The sequence below is a fragment of the Tenebrio molitor genome, chromosome 8 (assembly GCF_963966145.1).
Source record: "Tenebrio molitor chromosome 8, icTenMoli1.1, whole genome shotgun sequence".
Taxonomy (NCBI): domain Eukaryota; kingdom Metazoa; phylum Arthropoda; class Insecta; order Coleoptera; family Tenebrionidae; genus Tenebrio; species Tenebrio molitor.
Genome location: NC_091053.1, coordinates 7,915,998 through 7,937,245, shown reverse-complemented (window position 1 = coordinate 7,937,245; position 21,248 = coordinate 7,915,998). Strand labels below are relative to the sequence as shown.

General features: G+C 36.1%; 1 protein-coding gene and 1 long non-coding RNA gene across 3 annotated transcripts in view; both read left to right on the top strand.

The window, feature by feature from the left end:
• The window catches only part of LOC138137430 (somatostatin receptor type 5-like), an 82,587-nt gene that overhangs the window by 26,179 nt on the left and 35,160 nt on the right, over positions 1 to 21,248 (top strand). The window contains exons 2-6 of one of the 2 annotated variants that reach the window (XR_011161729.1): positions 9,148 to 9,391; positions 14,692 to 14,875; positions 14,925 to 15,089; positions 15,142 to 15,210; positions 15,257 to 15,639. The gene's annotated coding sequence lies outside the window, so the exon portion shown is untranslated. Of the gene's footprint in view, positions 1 to 9,147; positions 9,392 to 14,691; positions 14,876 to 14,924; positions 15,090 to 15,141; positions 15,211 to 15,256; positions 15,640 to 21,248 lie in introns of those variants that run through there. The other variant, XM_069056810.1, reaches the window with a different exon arrangement.
• On the top strand, positions 15,646 to 20,840 carry LOC138137433 (uncharacterized). Its single transcript, XR_011161730.1, has 2 exons — positions 15,646 to 20,282; positions 20,341 to 20,840. It is a non-coding gene; the product is annotated as an uncharacterized lncRNA (long non-coding RNA).

Sequence of the window (21,248 nt, the reverse complement as noted above, 5' to 3'; positions counted from 1 at the left end):
TTAGAGTTCCTCTAAACAGCAAAAGAGTAATTTAGAGCAAATTAGAGCAAATGTTCGAATTGTCTCCCATTAATTCTTCACATAGCGCCACTCTCCGAAGAAAATGTCTCCTAATTCTTGTTAACATTTCTGGAGTGATACAGGGTGTCCCAGAATGAACCAGCATAATTTTAACCACGAGCTACTCGCTTCATGTAGAACTGGGAAAAAGTATTTAAAAAATTCTGTCAAAAAATAAAATGACATTTAATTTTCGAGGTACAATTTTTTTAAATTGGTTTTAGTCTTCTACGTTGTCCCACAACCTCGTAGGTAAAATTTCGGCACATTTTAAAAATACACCCTTGTATATCATATTTTATAAAATGTACACCAATGGGGTTTTCTTTTTCTAAAGCATATTTCCTAGAAGTTACTTCGCCGAAATTTTACCTACGAGGTTGTGGGATAACGTAGAAGACTAAAAGCAATAAAAAAAAATTGTACCTCACAAATTAAATGTCATTTTATTTTTTGAAATAGAACTTTTTAAATATTTTTTCCGAGTTCTACATGAAGGGAGTAGCTCGTGGTTAAAATTATGCTGGTTCATTCTGGGACACCTGTAGATCTACATGATTCTATGATTCTTTGGCGTAATTCTTCTTCAGTTTCAACTGGAGTTCGATACACTTCATTTTTCACTTTGCTCCAAAGAAAAAAGTCCAGAGGTGTGAAATCCCGGCTTCGAGGGGGCCACCGATGGTTTCTCGCAATAACTAGCTCTCCGAAAGCACGCGTTACATACGTTCTTACATCTCTGTGATAATGAGAAGGCGCTCCATCATTCTGGAACCAGATTTTGCGTCTGATATTCAACGGAACTTCTTCCAAAAGTTCAGACAGGGTGTTCGTTAAAAAAGTTAGGTAGATTTGTCCTGTTAAATTACCCTCAACAAAGTGTGGACCAATAACATAGTTTTCAAAAATCCCGCACCACACATTCACTTTAAATGTTCTATTTCGAGATTCCTGTATCCAGTGAGAATTTTCCTGGGAGTAGAAGTGAGAATTGTGTCTGTTCATACTACCATTATTCATGAAAGTCGCTTCATCAGTAAATAAAACAAAGGACAAGAAATTGTCATTGTGTCGTAATTGATCCCTTACAAATGCACAAAACTGCAGACGTAGAACAAAATCATTTTCTGTTAGATGTTGTACAATTGATAAGGATGAAAACTGTTACCACTCAAAAAATTAAAAATTGAACCTTTACTAATGTTCAGTTGTCTTGCAATTTGTCTTTGGCTGAAGTGTGGATTTTCTGTCACGCTTTCTATCACTGCAACTTCGTTCTCCATTGTAGTAACTGTTCGACGCCTAACTCTTTTTTTCTTGAATTTCCCATGTTCTCTTAACGTTATTTCAAGATTCCTGAAGACGTGATTACTAGGAGTTCTTCTGTTGGGATAGCTGCTTCATAATTCCCGTGAGATTCTCCTAGTATGACCAACATATCCACTTTTTCGGAATTAGAGGGTATTTTTTTAGAATTTATAACTCCGACAACTATTTCCAAATTTTTGAAGTATTTGATGACTGATGTCATCCATGACGGTAATATGCAATGTAAAATTCAATGCAACCTTTTTAAATTTTTCAAAATAGTATATTGAAGTACATATAAGCGGATAAAAAGGTCTTTAAAACACGCGCGATTTTTCGGGCACGACGGCGCAGCCGGAGTGTTCGAAATAGAGCAAGTGTTTTAAAGACCAGTTATCCACGAATACTTTACGCTATTTTTTTTATTGGTACACTTTGAAATCATAAATATTTAAAAAAATGGAAATAAAAACGTGAATACATTAGTGATGTGATATGAATATACCTTTCGTTGTCATGGAAAATGAAAAAAACAAAAATGAATTTCCAATCTGTCACTTAATCTCAACTAAGTATATTATTCACATTCATTTAAAAGATTAAGGTTGTTCAGGTTGTTGAATATTTTTTATTAAAGCTTTTGAAACGTTTGTTAGTAGTATTTTATTTGACGTTACAAGGTACTCCTGTCAGATCAATCATTAATATGTTAATATTTAGACCGGTCCTCTCCGGTCCTCTCCTCTCGGATTGTTGATGATGCTATGGAAACTTTAAAAAACGCGCGTTTTTAAAAGTTCGATTTATACACGCTCAGGCGTGTTTTAAATGAGCAAAATAGCTTACCAATAAAAAAAAACATTTTTTTTAAACAGCAATCTCCGAAAAGTAAATTGTGTTGCCTATTTTGTAGCTTTAAGGCGGGAACCGATAAAATGGGCACAGTGTACATATTTACTAAACACATATGAGATCAATATCGAAATTGGTTGGTGTTCAAAAACCAATAATTATTTTTTGATGATACTATGTTTCAATGTTATATGTGTAATATGTATTGGGAAGCTCTAAAAAGTTTGCGCATATTGTCTTCAATTTAAAAATAAAATTATCTTTCGACGCAAGATGCGTCTAATATGACCATGAAACAGATTCGGTTTTAGATTTTTTTATATGAACAAACACAGGTATTAGTAACGAAACGAAAGCATTTGTATGTAGAACAGACGATCGCTATATTACCTGGAAATAATAGATTCAGATAAAAAAAAAGGGGGACAGGTAATCTCGCCACCAGTAATTACCTTAATCTTTTGCGCATTCCCGTTGAGTAAAATCCCATCGGTAATTTCGCCACCAATATTTTTCAATACATTGTTATTGAGGGTCATACCCAATAATTTTCTTTTTGGCAGGGCTTCTAATTGGGCGTCAAGCCTGTTAGCCGTCAACAATAATAATAATAATAATAATAATAATAATAATAAGGGTGGATTTAAGTAACTACCTGACACCTGACCCAACTTTATTTGTGTTTTTAGAAAAACTGAAAGAATTTCAAATAGACACTTATGTGAAAATACAAAGTCTACATTTGGTAGCAAAAATTCATAAGAAGCATGTCAAAGACAGACAAAAATTTATAAATATGTAATATGATAAAACGACATAATAATAATTAATTCTTAAAAAATTTTAATTTTTTAAGAATTAATCTTTCCATTGTAATCTTAAATAATAAATTGTTTTTCCATATACATGCATTTACTTGTTTTAATTTTCCTGTCTCAGATACAGAAATAAGTATTTATGTATGTCGGCCGTCCGCCGGCGCCGTCCTTATGGGCAAGTAGGTGTAGAATGTAGATTAATTCCGGGAAGTACAGTGGCGAAATTACCGGTAGACTTAGCATGCCATTAAACGGTGGTGGCGAATTTACCTGTATGTTAATCTCGTAATGATGCTTGGTGGCGAAATTACCAACACCGAAAAAAAGTTATCAGAAGAAAAAAATTAAACTCTTTTTTGGATTTACGAACAATAGAAAGCCAAGGATGTTTTTTAAGGCAATGTAAGGTGTTTATAATGATTTGGAAAATTGTTATAAAAGGTGACAGCCTTATAGACACATGATTTTTAAACAAAGTTGAATCAAAGTGACGTAGAGTCCACCTTTTAATGAAGCGCACGACATTATGCATTTCTGCTCTAAAATACAGTTTCTCAAAACGAAACTGAAGAGAAAATAGTTTTATGGATGCGCGACAGCATTCCAAATTGGTAATCATTGCTTTACTTGTAAATATTGGTTTAAAGCTGATGAAAAGTATGGCAAGTATGGACTAAGAAAATAAATAAGGAATGTCATCATCAGTCCAGGTTTTCATCTGAACGCATGATATTCTATCTTTGGTATGATTTCAAAGTGTCTCATAATGATTTCAACAACTTGAAAATTTTAAATTTTTTATCTACGACCATTAAATAGTACGTTTATTATTTACGTAACATTACATTATGTTAGTCATAAATTACACCCGTGACTTATTACTTGTGATTTATCATAAGTCACACATCTTAAAAATTTTGTAAGCTAAGTGTTTTATGAAAAAAAGTCGTAAGCCGTAGATAAAATATACGACATTTAACTCGCGAATAATGCCTATAATCCACTCTGGTGATTAAAAACTCGCCTGCGGCTCGTTTTTTACCTTTCACCCTCGTGGATTATGATAGGCATTATTAGCTCGTCAAATAATATATTATTAACTAGTACCTATATAATGTAGTCTATTATTCACCAGGATGAAGTTTACACACGTGTTGAAGTCGGGTGTTGTAATCAGAGAGTCAAATACAACGTTTTCTCTACGATTTTTTAAATAATAGTAGGTATTCAAAGTCGGAAACAGCTCACTAATTAAAAACACTAAATCATTCTGTATCATATAATAGGCTTAAAAATTGGAATAGCTATACCAAAGTCCACAGAAGGCAGCTCTCTTAACAAATAAACTGCTCAGAAATCGAAACCAAACACTGCACCTAACCACTGCAAACATTTTATGAAGAGAATCCACAGGAAAGTATTGATATGTACACACAGGAAATAAAATTGGGAGTTTATTGATAAACTACAATTTCAAACAGACATGTCACCTTTTGGATTTTTTTAAACGTAATTTTTTGTTTTGGTTAATAAGCCATGTGCTCGATGTACTCCTTAAATTATTTTTTGTAATATCTAGTTGTTAAAGGTGGCTTTCCGGACTGTTTGTCACCATGTAAACAACCTCATAACGGCCGGAGTCCGTTATAGGTGTCCGTTATGAGCGGGAGCGGCCGTTATGAATGATTAAATAACTATAGCAACGTAGATCTAAACTTTATTTTTCAACTTTTTTACAATTGGTACAATAATTAATGTTTAATGTTATGGGACACACCTTGAATTAATCGAAATCCGTTTTCCACTAGCAGATGTAGACGAGATCGAAGATGATGCTTCAGAATTTTAACACCAACACAAACGCGATTTTGCAAGGAATAACGATGACTTCACTTGCTCTGCGGCCATCCGGACATCGGGAATATCTTGATCGCGATTTTTTATTTATTTCTGTCGTTTATTTTCAACGGAAAGTTAAGTGTTGAACAAATCTGACAAACAGCAGCAAATGGAGACAAGATCGAAGATGATGCTTCACTAACACAAGCGCGATTTTGCAGGCAATAGCGATGACCTCACTTCCGGACATCGGGAATATCTTGATTGCGATTTTTTATTGATTTCATTCACTTATTTTCAACGGAAAGTTAAGCGTTGAACAAATCTGACAAACAACATTGAAACAATTTCTTTTCACAAACAACGGTTGACATGACGACGTCTTCCGCACACTTATTAATCATTCGGTTTTTTCGATGGCGTTGAAAAAGATGTATTTCAAAAAGATAATTTTGAACGAATCGTAGAGATATTACAAAAACTATTGTACAATACACGTCCGTTAGGGCCTTTACAGCCTCGCCAGTATTATTCGACTCGCTCTGCGAGCTCGTCTCACAAAATCTCTGGCTCGGCAGTAAAGGCTATCCTAACGGACTTCTACTGTAAAATACTAAAACATACTCTATCGAATTGCGGTCTGGTGAACGAAGAGGCCAAACCATTTTTAATAAATAAATAATAAATAAGTCCGCACCGACCATCTATAATGAGTAGAGCGCGGATTAATAAGCATAAAAAAACACAAAATAAGCGCTTAAATAAGCATAAAAATTTTAGAAAATAAGCATAAAAAATGGCATAAAATTTTAAAATAAGCTCAAAGGTTACAGTAAATAATTAGTTCAAAACTCAATGAATAAATTGATATATTAAATATTTACTTGTTTATTATCTCAAAACTAAAATTAACTCAAACATAAAATAAAACAATTGCTAAAAACACTAAAGCATAGAGTGACAGATCTAAAAAAGACACTTTTCTACCTATTCACTTTATGCAGAATCATTTCTAAATGAACTAATAATCAGGTGTTTTTCTAAATTTTCAACTGAAAATCCCATTCTTCTGTCGGTAAGAACATTTTTGAAGAAAGAAAAACTTCGTTCGACCTCCACACTAGTAATGGGAGCGTTTTTAAATTTCGGAATAATATTAATAGGTACATCTATCGTCAGATTTTCAAGAATGTCTCCTTTTATGACTTTTGATATTTTTTTCAAAATCATGAATCCTTCATTCTTAGTTAAAACTTCATTCATTTTTTTTGAAACAGCATTACCAAAAGGTCCTCTTACTTTTGCGACTTCTTTTTCAAAATTTTCTATTATTTCAACCGATTCTACCAAAGGAAGATCCCTCGATTCCAGCTTTTTTATGGCTTCGACAATGAAACTGTAGTTAGTCTTGATAAATGCCAAGTTTTTTTTGACTGTTTCATTTTTTAAGACTTTTTGACATTTTGTAACTGCTTCAGAAGTGGATGGTGAAAATTCTAACACAATTTCCTTGAAGGAATCAAAATGATCGGCATAATAACAAGCAGCAGCCAGCCATGTACCCCACCTTGTTAAAATGGGTTCAGGGGGAAGTGGTACGTTTGGCATTTTTTCTCGAAATATTTGAACTCTCAAGGGAGCCTTTAAGAAAATTTTCTTTCCTGCACTGATTAAAGTATTTACCAGTGGAAACTGCATCCTAATAGTTTCCGCCACACGATTGAGCCCGTGTGCTAGACAAGTGCAGTGGGTTAAATTTTCATAAAATTGGAATATGTTTTCACCATATAGGCAGCAGCGTCGGAAAGCATCAGCAATATTTTCTTGTTTGGTACAGGGTTTGGCAAAAAGAAGTTTGTTAATCCTTCATTGATGAATCGAGTAACAGTATTGTTGTTAGTTTGTTCTAACTGCTTAGAACTAATTAAAAACGCTTTTGATGCACAATTTTCATCCAATACTCCAATCATTAAATGAGCTATGTATCGTCCACAAGAATCTGTGGTTTCATCTACACAGAACCATATATAATTATTTGCAATTATCTTCTTTATTTCTTCGATTACATTTTTGTAAACTAAGTCGACATAGCTTTTGCAAAGGGTTGATTCTGCAGGAACATGTCTGCCAGTGTATTTTTGTAAAAAACTTTTAAATACATTGTTATTTAGTTTTGTTAGAGGTATATTAGAAGATACCATCGAATTACATAAAACAAAGTAAAATTCTTGTTCATCTGTTACTGAGCTACAAGCTAACGACTGGGCAATGGTCTGTTGTTTACTTCCCCTTTTTAATTTTTTCAAATTTTCTTTATGAATTGTAGTTTTAAGATGCTGCATTATATTGTATTTCTTTTCACAATTGATCTACAAAATAATACATTGGCAAAATAATTTTCAGATCGAATCCAAAAATCTTACCGTTTTGAGGCACACTTGACAAATTAATTTGCAGTTTTCATATCTTAATTCGGAGTGACTTCGTATCCAATCGTCGACGGAAGGTTTAGCTTTTGGGCATTTTTCAAAAAGTAGGTACACGCAAAACACCAACGTACACACTAAAAATACGCTCGAGGTATGTTACCAGATAAAGAACCAAATAAACCCTAAACTAAGAAATGATCTTCCGCAATGTTCCAGTAAAACAAAAAAAAATAACAGGTGAATTTCTATCCAATCCGGGAAGGGCGGCGGCATGAACTTCACAAGTTTTCCCAGAATTGCGTCGGGAGTTTTATTTGTATGGAACAAAAAAATGACATGGGAAGTCATAAAATTGGTTCACAGAGAAAGCCGGTCGCAAGCGGTGTCTCATCAAACAGGGGTGTAATCTATAAAATAATAAGACGTGATGCACTAAATATTGATGGGCCAATGCGGATCTGAATTACACGCGACAACTGGTGATTTACGACCTGCAATAGCCTTTGATAATGCCAATTTAGATTCTGAATTTACCTTCTTGTCAGCAACCTTGTCAAAACGTAAATTTGCACCAAAATTCCTGAAATATGCACCAAAATGGCACGAAAAAAATTAATATGCATGAAAATGAAAAATAAGCAAATAAGCTTAAAAAAAAATTGTTCATTCTTTTTTTTTTGTCGTAGTTTATATATATATATATACAAAGTTTTAACGCTGTGCCATTAAGAATTATCAATGGCATAATACCTAGGAATCCGCGCTCTAATAATGAGAATGACCCTACCGGAAACAGTTATAACTTCGCCGCCAGAAGCTACAGGTGGATCCATGTTACGTTCACGACCCTCCTGGCCTTCTCCCACTAAATCTCGTCAATCAGAATGGTGTCTTCGTTAACAGTGTTTGATGAAATAATAACCCCTGTAACAGCTCGTAAGGCATTAGTAATGTGAGCAGCATTGTGTTTCGGATTTCGTCTTGTCATCATGTATTGAGTCTATGCTGGTGTTGGTCGCCTTGGATGACCTTCTTCGTGTCGAAAACTGACACTACCAGTATTCTGCAGTCTCTAGAGTGTCTTGTTCATGACATTGAAACATTAAACATTAAAAATATGAAACATCAAAAAAGCTTGCAATTTTTCTTTAAGACGCGTCATTCTGACTCATACGTCGAACTATACTTAAATTGTTTACTCGTTTTTGGAAGTTCCAAAAAATTTGAAAGCCTGTTTTTTGCAAATTATTTTAATCGTGCAATAATTTAAATAAGAGGGCTTCAGTAAGTTGTTTGTTACGAAACCATTTAGATTATTACTAAGGACAGCCTAAGATACAGTGTTAATCAAAGTTTGGAATAATGGGTATATTTTTTTTCCAGTTGAGCTTTTCGAAAAGAACTCTCATATCTTTACTCACGGCCCTTGGTGTGCTTATGCAAAAGTCCAATTGATAAAAAAAATTATTATGTATTATCCATTAACTCATTAGTCGTTAGAAATCTGAGCTGTAGAAATTTGGAATGTAACTCATATTTCAGTGTTCCATTTTGATTTCCGACCAATTTATTTGTTCTAATATTTACAAAAATTCTTTTCTAAACGATTCTCTTTAGCGAGAATTTTCTTTTAAACTAAAACATTACAAGATAAGTATCAAGTGTGCCTTTATTAAATTATTTGCAACACAACTGCCAATTTTTGTCATTTTATAATGAATTCGAGTTTCATATTTTTTTAATTTATCCAGACATGGACTCAGTACACGAAGGACTCAATCTTACAGTACACGAAGCTAAACAGAAAGTAATGAAGAAATTAAATTGTAAATATTTTCCAGCAAGCTATCAACAATGAATTCGGTTCGAAAATGGCAAAGAAAAGAAACAGAGCTATCAGCTTATCTCTTGACTGGGACAGCATGGTCAAAGAGGGAGAGGAATCGGAAAAAGGATCAAAAGCTCATTTAGCGGGAACTATCACATATGACAGGGAAACTGTTGAGTTTTGCACCGGGAGTTCGTACACTGGAAAATGGAACGCACTCGGGATGGCCATTTATGGCAATTATTTCTACCCTCACGGTATGTGGATAATTTCCGATAAAAAAACCTATTGTATGGTTCCATTATTTCCGTTTTATGCAAACATGGAGAAAAATGTATGATGCAATGAATATTTAGTAGTGTTGTATTTTAGAAAACTTCAGTCTGTCAAAAATTTGCGGAAATGCCAAGCATTTGTTCTTTGAAAGTTCTGTAACGACAGAGTTATCGAGTCGTTGAGAACCGCTCGCAGCCACTCCTTTCAAACACACAAACACCTCTCGGGGAAATTTCCCTAAGGGTAGCAAGGGTCATCGACTGCCTAAAAACGAACGTCCTCACCGACTGTCAATCTATAAACTCGGCGATTACGTGAAAATCGAAGGGAATTCTTGCGCAAAAAAAATTCTCGTAGCGAAACAGCGATAATGGATTGTGTCTTCGACACGACAAGGCTGATGACCGGAGGAGACTTCGGGATCCTTTCCCAAGATCGATGCGTATCAATGAAGCGCCGCCCACGTCCAGATACATAAACATACGAGCACACATTCCGGGATCCGGACGGGATTTATGTGCGACCGGGTGCACTCCCCTATTATACGTTTTTATTTTATTTCGCTCGTTCGGATGCCTTCGGATGCTCCGTCAGGAAGAAAAAAGCGAGACTGCTCGAGGACGATGAACGTCCTCGAATTTCTTATGCATCGACGCACAGACGAGTGCAATTTTTTTTTGAGTGAACAGATTGTCCTTCTAACTGGAAATAATTTAATAACTAAGGTTGTTAACTTATTCGAATATTGATTTTTTCAAAAAATGCTTCTCAGAAAAAAATTTAAAATAACTTATATCATGTGTCTAAATAAACTTCTGGTCAAAAACCCTGCGACAAAAAGTTGTTTAACCGCAAATATTGTTTTTGCGTCAGAATCATTGTTTTTCATCCTGTGTCGTATCGAAAACAGTTTTTTCTAAACTAAAATGGTTTACTCAACTGAGCAAAAAACGTTTATGATAACAAGTTAGTTTTGCGACGGTCGTAAGGTTAACGATGTGTGGTCCCATTCAGTGCAACATTGTTTGCAAGAATTTTAGTTTCAGTTTCCACAAGTTGTCGCTGATTATAAACAATTTCCGGGGTGTTTAGATCGTGAAATTGTTTTGGCAGACTGGAAGCATAACAGGAGCAAAAATCTAGCGGACGGCAAACAAAACATACTACTGAAGTTGTTGATGCAATTGAGGAAATTATGGAGAATGAACTTCCCTTCGTCATTTATCTCAATAAGTGTATCATTCTGTGGAAACGTGCTGCACAAGAAAAATAACTTACATTTATATCCTCACCGAATGACTTCTGTTCCGGAACTGCACAAAGGCTTCAGTTCGGTAAATGATTTTTAAACACGCTGCATAATGATGATGCCACCTTAAGCAAAACATTTTTTACTGATGAAGCTTGGTTTCATAATGCAGAATATGTATGTGAATTCACAAAATATGCAAACATGAAACGCAGAAAACACATACTTAGGTCTTCTTTACACCGAGAGAAACTTACTGTGTGAGTAGAACTTAGTGGAGGAGACCAGTAAGACCAATTTTCTTTGAAAGTAATAATCATGTCATTGCATGATGCAACCATTTTTTTACGAATTGGTGGGAGATATCTTCAGCAAGATGGAGCAACACCTCATTGTACTTAAGACACTTTGAATGCACTGTGACATTTTTTTGATAATCAGTAAAAGTGCAAACATTCCATGGCCCCCACGTTAATATTAATATTACTTAACTCCTTGTTAGCAATTTGCATAATTTAAGATAACGGATAATTGATAAGTGTGAGCAGCTTAATAACACACCACATGTACTCTAGCATGTTATCGATGGAATAAAAAGCAGAATTAAAATATCTCATGTTGAAGGTCTTTCAACACTCTTTATGATAAAATACATATTATAAATTACCTCCTTGTTTCATTCTCTATTCTTACAAGGTGTAGTAAGGTTATGTGTAGCTGACATATTTTGACACAAAAAACAAATTCTTTTTTAATTTATCAGCTCTTGCCATGGACATTATCTCGACAAAGATATTTTGGTTTGCTAGCGCAACATTTTCCTGATGATTCTTTCATTTCATTTCATTCAAGACTATAATACTCTCGGTTATTATTTTACCTTTTCGAAGCCCCTTAATCAAAAATATCCCTCTTGACTTTCAGAATCACTGGTCTGCAAAAACATTTTTTTTTGTGTGTTCAATTGAAACCAGTAATTTCACTAGGTAGAAATCAATAAAGACAAGTGCCACTTTACTCGTTAGTAACAATTTCGTCATTAGCAATGCAGTAACACATTTTTTAAACGATTTATTTTCGCAATTATTAATGTTAAGGGTACATACAGTTGGTTCAAAAATCCACGTGAAGTATCAATGTAAAGGAAGTCCTTCGTTGATGTATTTACCAAAGTGTTGACGCTTGACCGCTGCAAATCCTCTTGGAAATTTGAATGTTGTTTTAGATTAACAACAAATATATATATTATGTTATGGCTGCCGAACGCAGTGAGGCAGACAAACTAGCCAAAGCACATAAAACCATTTTTGCTTCGAATAACATATACTATTTTTTTCTTCAAACCTTCATAACAAATTATTTAAGACATGTTAAGAAACCAGGTAGGAATTTCAAATGATTTATCTAGTTTACTTTACAGCCGCTCATCAGCGGAGATAACAACTTCACGGACCCCCTCAGGGGAGATAATAACTTCACGGACGCTCCTCAGTGGAGATAATAACTTCACGGACGCTGGTCAGCTCGTTAGATGCCATGACAGTGAAGTGACACTTTAGCATTATCAATGCACCAGTGCAATGTCATATTTTACGGACGTTTGAAGAAAAAATATATTTTAAAATGTATGCAATAATTACCTTTTCCAAAAAAAATACCAACATAATATCGAGCAATCAAATTAATTTGTAATCGAGTCATCCATGGATTTAAATCCGTACGCCTTTTGCGATTGATATGTCGAGATCTAACTTGTGTTTCGCGCTGTGATTATTGGAGCGTGGAGTTCAAGTAACGACGTACGATTTCGGATTCATGGATAACTGATTACAAATTAATTTGATCGCTCTTTAGTTTAGTTTTCCAACATTTTTGAGCTCTCCAACTGAAAAACATCTCGTAACATTTGATATACTTCTCGGCTTCGTAGATAGTAAATTTGAAGTCACTTCTTATGCTGTTGCTAATATTTCAGGAGAATCTTCGAGCAAGCTTCATCTGACAAGATTAATATTTTCACAATTATTTTGTTTGTTTATTCGTAACTACGTATGTTTTGCAAAAATAAAACTTTGATTGAAGCAAGTAATTTGTGTAAACAATTACTTTTTCATTCAAACGTTTCCATTGAGAACATAAAAAAAATACCATATTCAACTCGTAAGAAAAGTGAAGGTTTACTAACTCGTGAAAATGTAATAATAACACGTTTTTGACTCACTAGTAAACCTTCATTTTTCTTTACTTGTAAAACAATCTACTAGTTCTCTCCCATCGTCTCATCGAAATTTCTGCGGTCTTTGCAGATTTAAGTGTGTTGAATCCAAATCCGACAAGAAAATCGCCTTCTCACATCCAGGTTTAGAAGGAGCAACCCGTCACCAGTTCTCAATGAGGGTTGCCGACCTGGTGGCCGCCCGCCCGTAGGTCTGATAACCCTCTCGGCCTCTCTAGTGATTCGACTTCTGCTATACACAATGTACAGCTTGCGATAAAGGATACAAATTTGCCCAACAATAATATTTCACACTTAAAAAATTGTGCAAAAATTCCACATGACGTTAACATTCAGCGCTGCCAACCTAAAATCTTTCATTAAAAATTCCTGTTATATTTTCTTGTCAAGGCACGCAAATGCCATTTTCCATGTGTCCATGTGTAATTTCGCTTTCAGATTTTGATATAGCATACCAGAATACCAAATTCTATAAAAGCTACCATGACGTCACCACTGATTTTTTTTTTTTTTGTCTTGTAGTTAGAGGTGTGAACTGGATTCATGTCTTATCCGAAGTCTTACACTGACGATTATTTTCTGCAAAAACTTTTTGTAGGTCCCAGCTCGAATGTACCTACTTCGAGTGTCAAAATCCTCACTGTGGCTTTAAAACGGATTCTTCTTAAACTCGCATTTCTGTAAAATTTTCAAACAGCCCTCGTATGAATAATATCTTCAAGACAAATTAATTTATAGTATTTGTGACCTAAAAGTATCTTATTTTCTTAATTCGTAATGAAATTATAAAGTTAGTACGGCTTCCGAATAGAATTTGCAATTCTAACAATATTTCAACATAATTAGGAAGTTTAATCAATATCGGTTCCAGTTACACTAATTAAACTTTGATGGCAGAAATGCCAAGTCATTTTAGTAACAAAGCTGCCGTGCCTCTAGCAGTCCTCTAAACGAGAAGAATTCGTTTGCACGTGTCACAAAAGACCAATATCGAGTTACAAACAATCCACAACTTGGAACAAAGTCAAATTAAATAATAATGAAAAAAACAGAACAAAACCCCAATCAACGATTCAGTTTAGCGTTAATTAACAATTAGTTGTCGTGTTTTGAATCGTCTGTACTCGAATTGGAAGAATTAAAATGCCAAGGACATTTTTTTTGCAAAATAAACGCATTCCAAAGTGTGCAGTTTTGTTTATTAGAACCGTTTCATCTGAAAAATGTTGACACAACACACGGTTTGCATAACATTCCAGCAGTAAAAATAATTAGAAAAAGTCATTGAATAATCTAGATTGTGGGGTAGCTGGGTGGCCGCACGGCTGTCGAAGACAGTGCTCCGAGGTCGCGGTCCCGGCGCTAGTGGGTTCGAATCTCACTGAAGGGGGATGATTTTTTCAAAGGAAGGAACCTCCGCCGGGCCATGGATGTGTGTGTATGTCTATCAGGGGCTGACGGTAGGGTGGTGGAAGGAAGAGCGACACTCTTCCGACACCACCGCGGAGTCAGCAGGGTTCGAATCCCAGGCCGGATGGGCCTCCCATGGATGTTGTGTGTTGTTGTATTCGTGTTGTGTCGTCCAGAAAAAGGAGAAGAGAGAGGGTGGGCGTGGGTAGCCGGGGAAAGTACCCCGGAGCCCTGCCGCACCACATAAAGGAAAAATGAGAAAAACAAGCCGACCGCAAAGGTACCTGATAGGCCAAGTGGTGAAAGGGGAAAGGCTAATTAAAAAAATATATATATCTAGATTGTGGGATGAAAGTATGAAAGTGAAAGTATTTTTTCTTGAACAGGATGTGAATACGAAGGAGGATTTGAAGACGGCATGTTTCACGGAGAAGGAGTGTTGATGTACCCGATGGGCCAAAAACTGGAAGGGTACTGGGAGAAGGGCAAAATGATGGCTTACAAATTTTCAAATATTGACGGTTTGGACTATATGGACAACTGGACGTACTGCGTAATGCCGGACAGAAGGTTTTCTCGAAGCCACACTCGAAACACATGATGGTCAAATTTATTTTAGATTTAACGTTTCGATACGAGAAGGCCTTCAACCAGCCGGCCGCGAATTCGAGACCAACCAGCAGCCGACAAGACCTATCGAGCACGACTGCTACGACACCGGTGACGGTTTCTACAACCCCATAAGCAAAAGCATCGTCACAGCTCGCGACCCCGAAGACTACGCGTGAGTCCCTTTAAAATCCCCAAATCTTCAAATCCTCTTCTTCTTGTTGTAGAAACTTGGAAGACAGATCGTCGGTGGTCATCGAGAAGAACGACGACACCTTCTGGGTGAACGCAATCACGTGAGTTGTACCCCAGATGAGACGGATTTGTCATTGACTTTTGCAGGATCGTGTCGGATCAGAGGCACAAGTGGATCGTAGACAACTGCAGGAAAGGCTGGGACGAACCGGTCGGCTACCGACCCGACCTCTACGAAGACTGGATTACGGGAAGAAAGAAGGAGTTGGAAGAACTGGAGAGGAAGTACGCTCCTGAGACCACTTCGGGAGAGAGTTCCGCTGACAGCAACGACAAACGAGCCGCTTCAATAGTCGCGGCGGTCCAGGCGGACAAGAGGTCGACGGAGTATGCCGGGACTGGGAGGAAGCTTTCGCCGTCGATGTCCAAAAGCAACGACATGATCTAGACCTGGACCTAATAAACTCCATCGACAAAAAATTAGTGGAACGAGTGTTCTTTGTCAAGTTTTTTAAAGAGATTGTGGCAAGGTACTCTACTTTTAGAAGCGTTGACTTCCATTTTCATTTTGAAATTCTTGCCTTGTGAGGTCGTGCTCCATTTTGTATTTACTACTAAAAGCAACAACATGATCTAATCTACCGACTAAAAATTAGTGGGGTGAATGGTCTTGTTAAGTTCTTGGAGAGATTGTGTCTGTGATTGTGATTCTACTTTTAGAAGTATTTATCTCCATCTTCATTTTTAAATCCTTGTCTTGTAAGTTCCCTCTCCATTTTTCCAAAAACCACGACCTGTGTTAAACCTGGATTCTTCTCCGGAGCGTTGAAGCTTCGGGACGAGGACGCCAGTCGCCGTCTTTTATTGCGTTGGGAGAGAGCTCCTGCCCCACAGAATTGAAGTGGCTCTGACAAGAGCACAAGTAGGATAAAATAAACGACACGTCTATCTCAAGACGATCGAGACGAATGAGGTAAAGGTGCAATTTTTCATTCTCCCCGAGGGAAGGCTGACCCAGCATTCGCCTTATCTTCGATATGAGACCTGTGCTCATATCAAGATGTGGTGGTGTGGGAAAACCCCTGAAAAAAACCCACACCAGGTCAGGCTGCTCTGGGGTTTGAACTCGCCACCTCCAGAATGCAAAGTGACGCGCTAAGCGCTTGGCCACAGTGCTCGGTGACCGATGGATCGGTTGCGCCCGCTTTTATGCATCAGCGAATGGTCTGTCTCGCGCACCGATTGGTCGGTTGACCCTGGGGATGGTCCTTTGGTTAGTACCAAAGATTCGCCAATCGCCCTAATAAACTCCACCTGATAAAATTTAGTGGGAAGAGTGGTCTTGTGAGGTTTTTCGGAAGATCATGTCAAGTTGCTTCGTTTCCGTCTTCATTCTAAAATTCCTGTGTGGTGAGCTCGCACCCCATTTTGTGCCCCTAGTGTAAAATAATTTTCAATCATGTCGGCACATTTTTAACACAATTTTCACCTGAAAATTGCATGCGCGTGCAAATGATGAAAATCATCTGAAAAATGTAATAATCTCCCATCCACTTAACTGCGTTTACATTAAGCCTCCTCGAAACATTTACGTCCGTAACGAAGCCATTAATTTCCCTCCGAATCTAATTTTACGCAGTACGAAATTAGACACGAAATCATACAATCATACTCGACTGCACGAATTCGCCATAACTAAAATGAAATATCGCACAGTTTTGACAAAGTGCATAAATTCACATGTTAAGTCTTTGATCTATAAATAAGGACGCACCCGACCACCCCATCCATTAATGTCTCGACGAATTAATAAAACGCGTCGACGTTCGTTATGTCATGGCGTCATGGCAGACACGGACGCCATCTGTTTGTACACAATTAATATTAATCAAAGTGCTGCCATCTAATCATTGTTGTTTACATCGAGGTGAATTTGAATCTGCAGGAAAATAACGACGAAAATGGAACGAATCGGATCACGTGGACCATCAGTGATATGAAAAATGATAGATATTGGAGCATCTGTTCTTAATTTATTTCGTTCGTTTTTTATGAAAGCGCCGTGCGTAAGAGATCTTTCAGAATTATTCTTTTCTCTCTCAATTATCCGTCGCCCACTATATCGACCACGTAAGAGGTGACACAATAGAGGTGAAGAACTGAATAACACTATTTCAATAAGACGACGTGCTCCCCCACACGTGTCATTCCATTTATTTACACCTGGACATGCAGCAACTTAATTATTTGTTGTATTTGTTAAAACTGACATTAAAGAGACACGACTAGAAAAAAGACATTTTTTAAATACGCGGTGCGGTGCACCTTCCCAACTTGCACCCTTTCTTGCATCAAAGCCTTCACGCGTCCTCTCTAATTATAACTTTGACTAAGTCAACTTGTATGACAGTTAGGGGCAAGAGAACCGTACCTGATCCTGATTATTCAGGTGGCACGTTCTTTGTGTACTTGGAGATGAAGCAGAAGTTTGCAGAAAGTTTCTATTGAGTTGGAAGTTGGTGGAGTCGTGGCCATTCTTAAAACCGACAGAAACTTTAAAATGAAAGGATGATGCGACTCGAACTTGGTAACTAATTTTTACGATTACTTTATTCCAGAAACATCTATTTATTACATCTACGGAGCCGACTTTATCTTAAGCTCGCAGAAAAAAATTAATGAATGTGAATGCACAGCGTGAGCTTGTGGAACGGGAATTGCTGATGTTCCTTTATCATGCGAAACTCCGAAAGCAAGAAAAACTTGTAAGGCATTGTCTTATTAGATTTTAAAGAGATAGTACAGAAGTTCTTGAGAAAATAGCTTTAATAAGAAAAAAATTCTAAACCAAAAAAACTTCACCTATTAAATTGAAATTACTTTTATATTTTTTATCAAAAAATATACTTAATCGATTTTTTTATTTTTGCTTATGTTCATTTGGTCATTGTTATTAAATTTTCCTCCAACATAAACCAGGGCTGTTCAAATTTTCCTACGCAAAGGTATTATTAAAAACTTCAAAGAGAAAAAATAAAAATTTGCCCTTGAATGAAATTTAATTTTCTAACAAAAAAGCACTTGTACTTACCCTCGTCAGTCTGTAAAAACACAAACAACGCAAATGTGAGGTTAGATTTAAACAGGTGATCCGTGATCTGCAATCCGTGGTGCGTTCACAGTCGACTCTTCAACGCCTACTTTGAGGATACATTTAAATGAACACCCGATACAACCATAAAACACGAATATAATCTCACGATTCCTCTACAATAGATTATATCATTAAGAGTAGAAGTGAGTCTTTTTGTGTAAAGCCCATGGGCTTTACACACAGAGATTGAAGACCGAGGCAAAATCGAGGTCGGCAACTGGGCGAAGCACAAAAACACCTTCTACTCTGAATGATGATACGAGTATACAAGGTGTCTCAGCTAATACTTTCGAGCCTAATAACTCAGTTATTTTCCAGCGGATTTTTGTGAAATTTAAAATGCAGATATTTTAGACGGTGAAGAATAAAATCCCATTAATGCAATCACCCAAGTCTTTAAAACGTAATTTTTACATGCCTTTTTAAAATGTTGAATCAATTAAAATTTACATAAAAAATTGATCGTCAATAAAAAAAATGTAAGGAAAAACTCGTCCTTGAAAGACGTCTGGTTTGCAAGAAAAAACCAAAAAACTATGTTAAACGTGGCTGCAAATGCAAAAACGTAGACGTGTATGAAACAAACGCGCAATTTTGCAGAATTTTGGTCATCCCTTTTCGCAGAAGCGCAGGTGACATATTTGACACTTGCTAACCTTACAAACACTTACAAAGTTAAAGACAACATTTGGACGTAATTTATTATATTGGATGCTTTAATTCTTCCATAAAGGACTAAAACACGATCGGGATATTTTAGCAAGGTAATTTAGTTCACGTACGCTTCCTGTGTCTTCAAATAAGTTGACGACTCTCTTAACCTTACATTTTGTAAAGAATACATTTGGATAGTGTTCCACGAGAAAACGAACTGTGTCATTGAAGTTCTTACGACATCCTCCATAGGCAACTTTTTTTTTCCTTTTTCAACAATATTGAAATTTCTGCCGCTGTAGTCTATTTTTAGAGTATTTTCAATAAATTTTCACAATTTGACGTTTCTAATAAAGCGCGCCCAATTTTGACAGATTTTAAAGGGTGTACAAAATGTTACTTGGCAATTAATCATCAATTGTTTCAAAAGGTAACTGTTCAAATACCTTCAAATTTTACATTAAATTTTTAATGACAAAATCTAATCTTTTCATTGAATCAGACAAGTGATTTACTTAATTGTTTGTGTAGACCCCTATTTTTTAATGTTTAACAATCTAATAATAATCGCGCATAATTTTCGATGAAGGAAACATGTGTTAAAATTACATTTTTCAACTTGAGGTAATTTTATTATTACTAATTGAGCCTTCACGGTCTAAAATATCTGCATTTTATATTTCATAAAAATCCGTTGCCAAATAACCGAGATATTAGGCTCGAAAATCTGAGCTGAGACACCATGTATACTATTTTATCTTCAAGCGGATCACAAAAAAGGTCGAACATGAACTTATTTATTTTCTTTTGCGGCAGTTACAGTAGAATGACAATTTTCAAATTTTAAGGCGCCAGTAATTCCTAATTCTCTTGTTGAAATATTTATTAAAGTCTGTTTTTTCCTGGTAGGCGCGTGCGTGCGCATTTACAAAATCCTGCAACGAAATGCGACTTTCCTATTGGTTACTTTATTTTTCTACTTACACTAGAGAAATGTGCAATATTACAGTGTTCTGTACTGTCAATCAGGTCCAAGCTGCCATTTTTGTTTCAACGTGTCCAAAGAATATACCAATCGTGTCTTAGTTCTCCTTTCGTGTTTTGTGTTTGTTTTGTGTTGTGTCTGGTTATTTATTAAAAAAACAGTTCTTAGTTCTTAGAGGTTAAGAAGTTTTTATATGTCAACAAGATGTCTCGATTTCGATCACCAAATAAACGGCGTAAGTTGGATTTATGCTAACAGCAAGTAACAGTCTTTTATTAAGCCGAGAAAGAAATGATCGTTAAAGTATTTCGTGGGATCTCCAAGGATTTTGCCGAGTTAACCAAGACGGCTCAAATGGAAAAAAACTGCAGATTATACTGGTATTGATTTTTGAGTTTTTTTTTTGTTGTATCACAGCTTAATTATTTTGTGTTGAAGGTTGTGGATTTAGAACCATTCAACGATACTTGGCGGAAGAAAAGAAGTGTGCCCAATTAGAGGCACCGAAGAAACCTGATAGGAAATGTATGATTCAATTGGATGAACATCAAAAATATCTCATTCAAAAAACAGTGCACTCATTTTTCTGGAATCTAGAATCACTGCCTATATGTATAAAATTAAGCCTTTTCCTTTTCTCTGGCAAGATACATGGTTATTATAAATTATTGTAGTCGAAGCAGGCCATGTTCATGTTATGAAATTTTTGCCGCTTTCATGTGAACTGTCAATTTTTGTCAATGTCATTGTAATTTTTTTTAGGTGAAATGTGCGGTGATGATTATTTTATTTTCGATTTGTTTTGTACCCAATTTAACTCGTGTATGTATAAAATAAAAAATGTTGTACATATAATATTTGTTGTCACTATTTCCACGAGTTTATTCATAAACTTTTTTGTTTACATTTTACAAATTATACAAAAATTAAACCATAAACATGAGTTTTAATATGCAACCACAAATACTGATCCCCCTAGATAATATGCAACCAAAAATACAAAGAATTCCTGCATCCTGCTAAAAATCTTAGCTATGTGATTCTACCTTTCGGAGATGCGCACGCACGCGCCTACCAGGAAAAAATAGACTATAGTACTTGAAGGTTCAATAACGTTGGTAAAGTCTACTAAAGACAAAAGTCTACTTTTTAACGTTGAACGGCCATCTTGCTACTAAGTCACGTCAAGTCAGGTCACATCGATTTTAATCGATTTAACTATCGCGCGTTCAAATAAAATCCTGAGCTGGGAAGGCGTTGGAAACCGTCAATTGTTGTGCTTTTTTAAAGCGTAGACTAATTGGAGCATGTTGACAGCTAACCTAAAATTTAGAGCCGAAAAACCT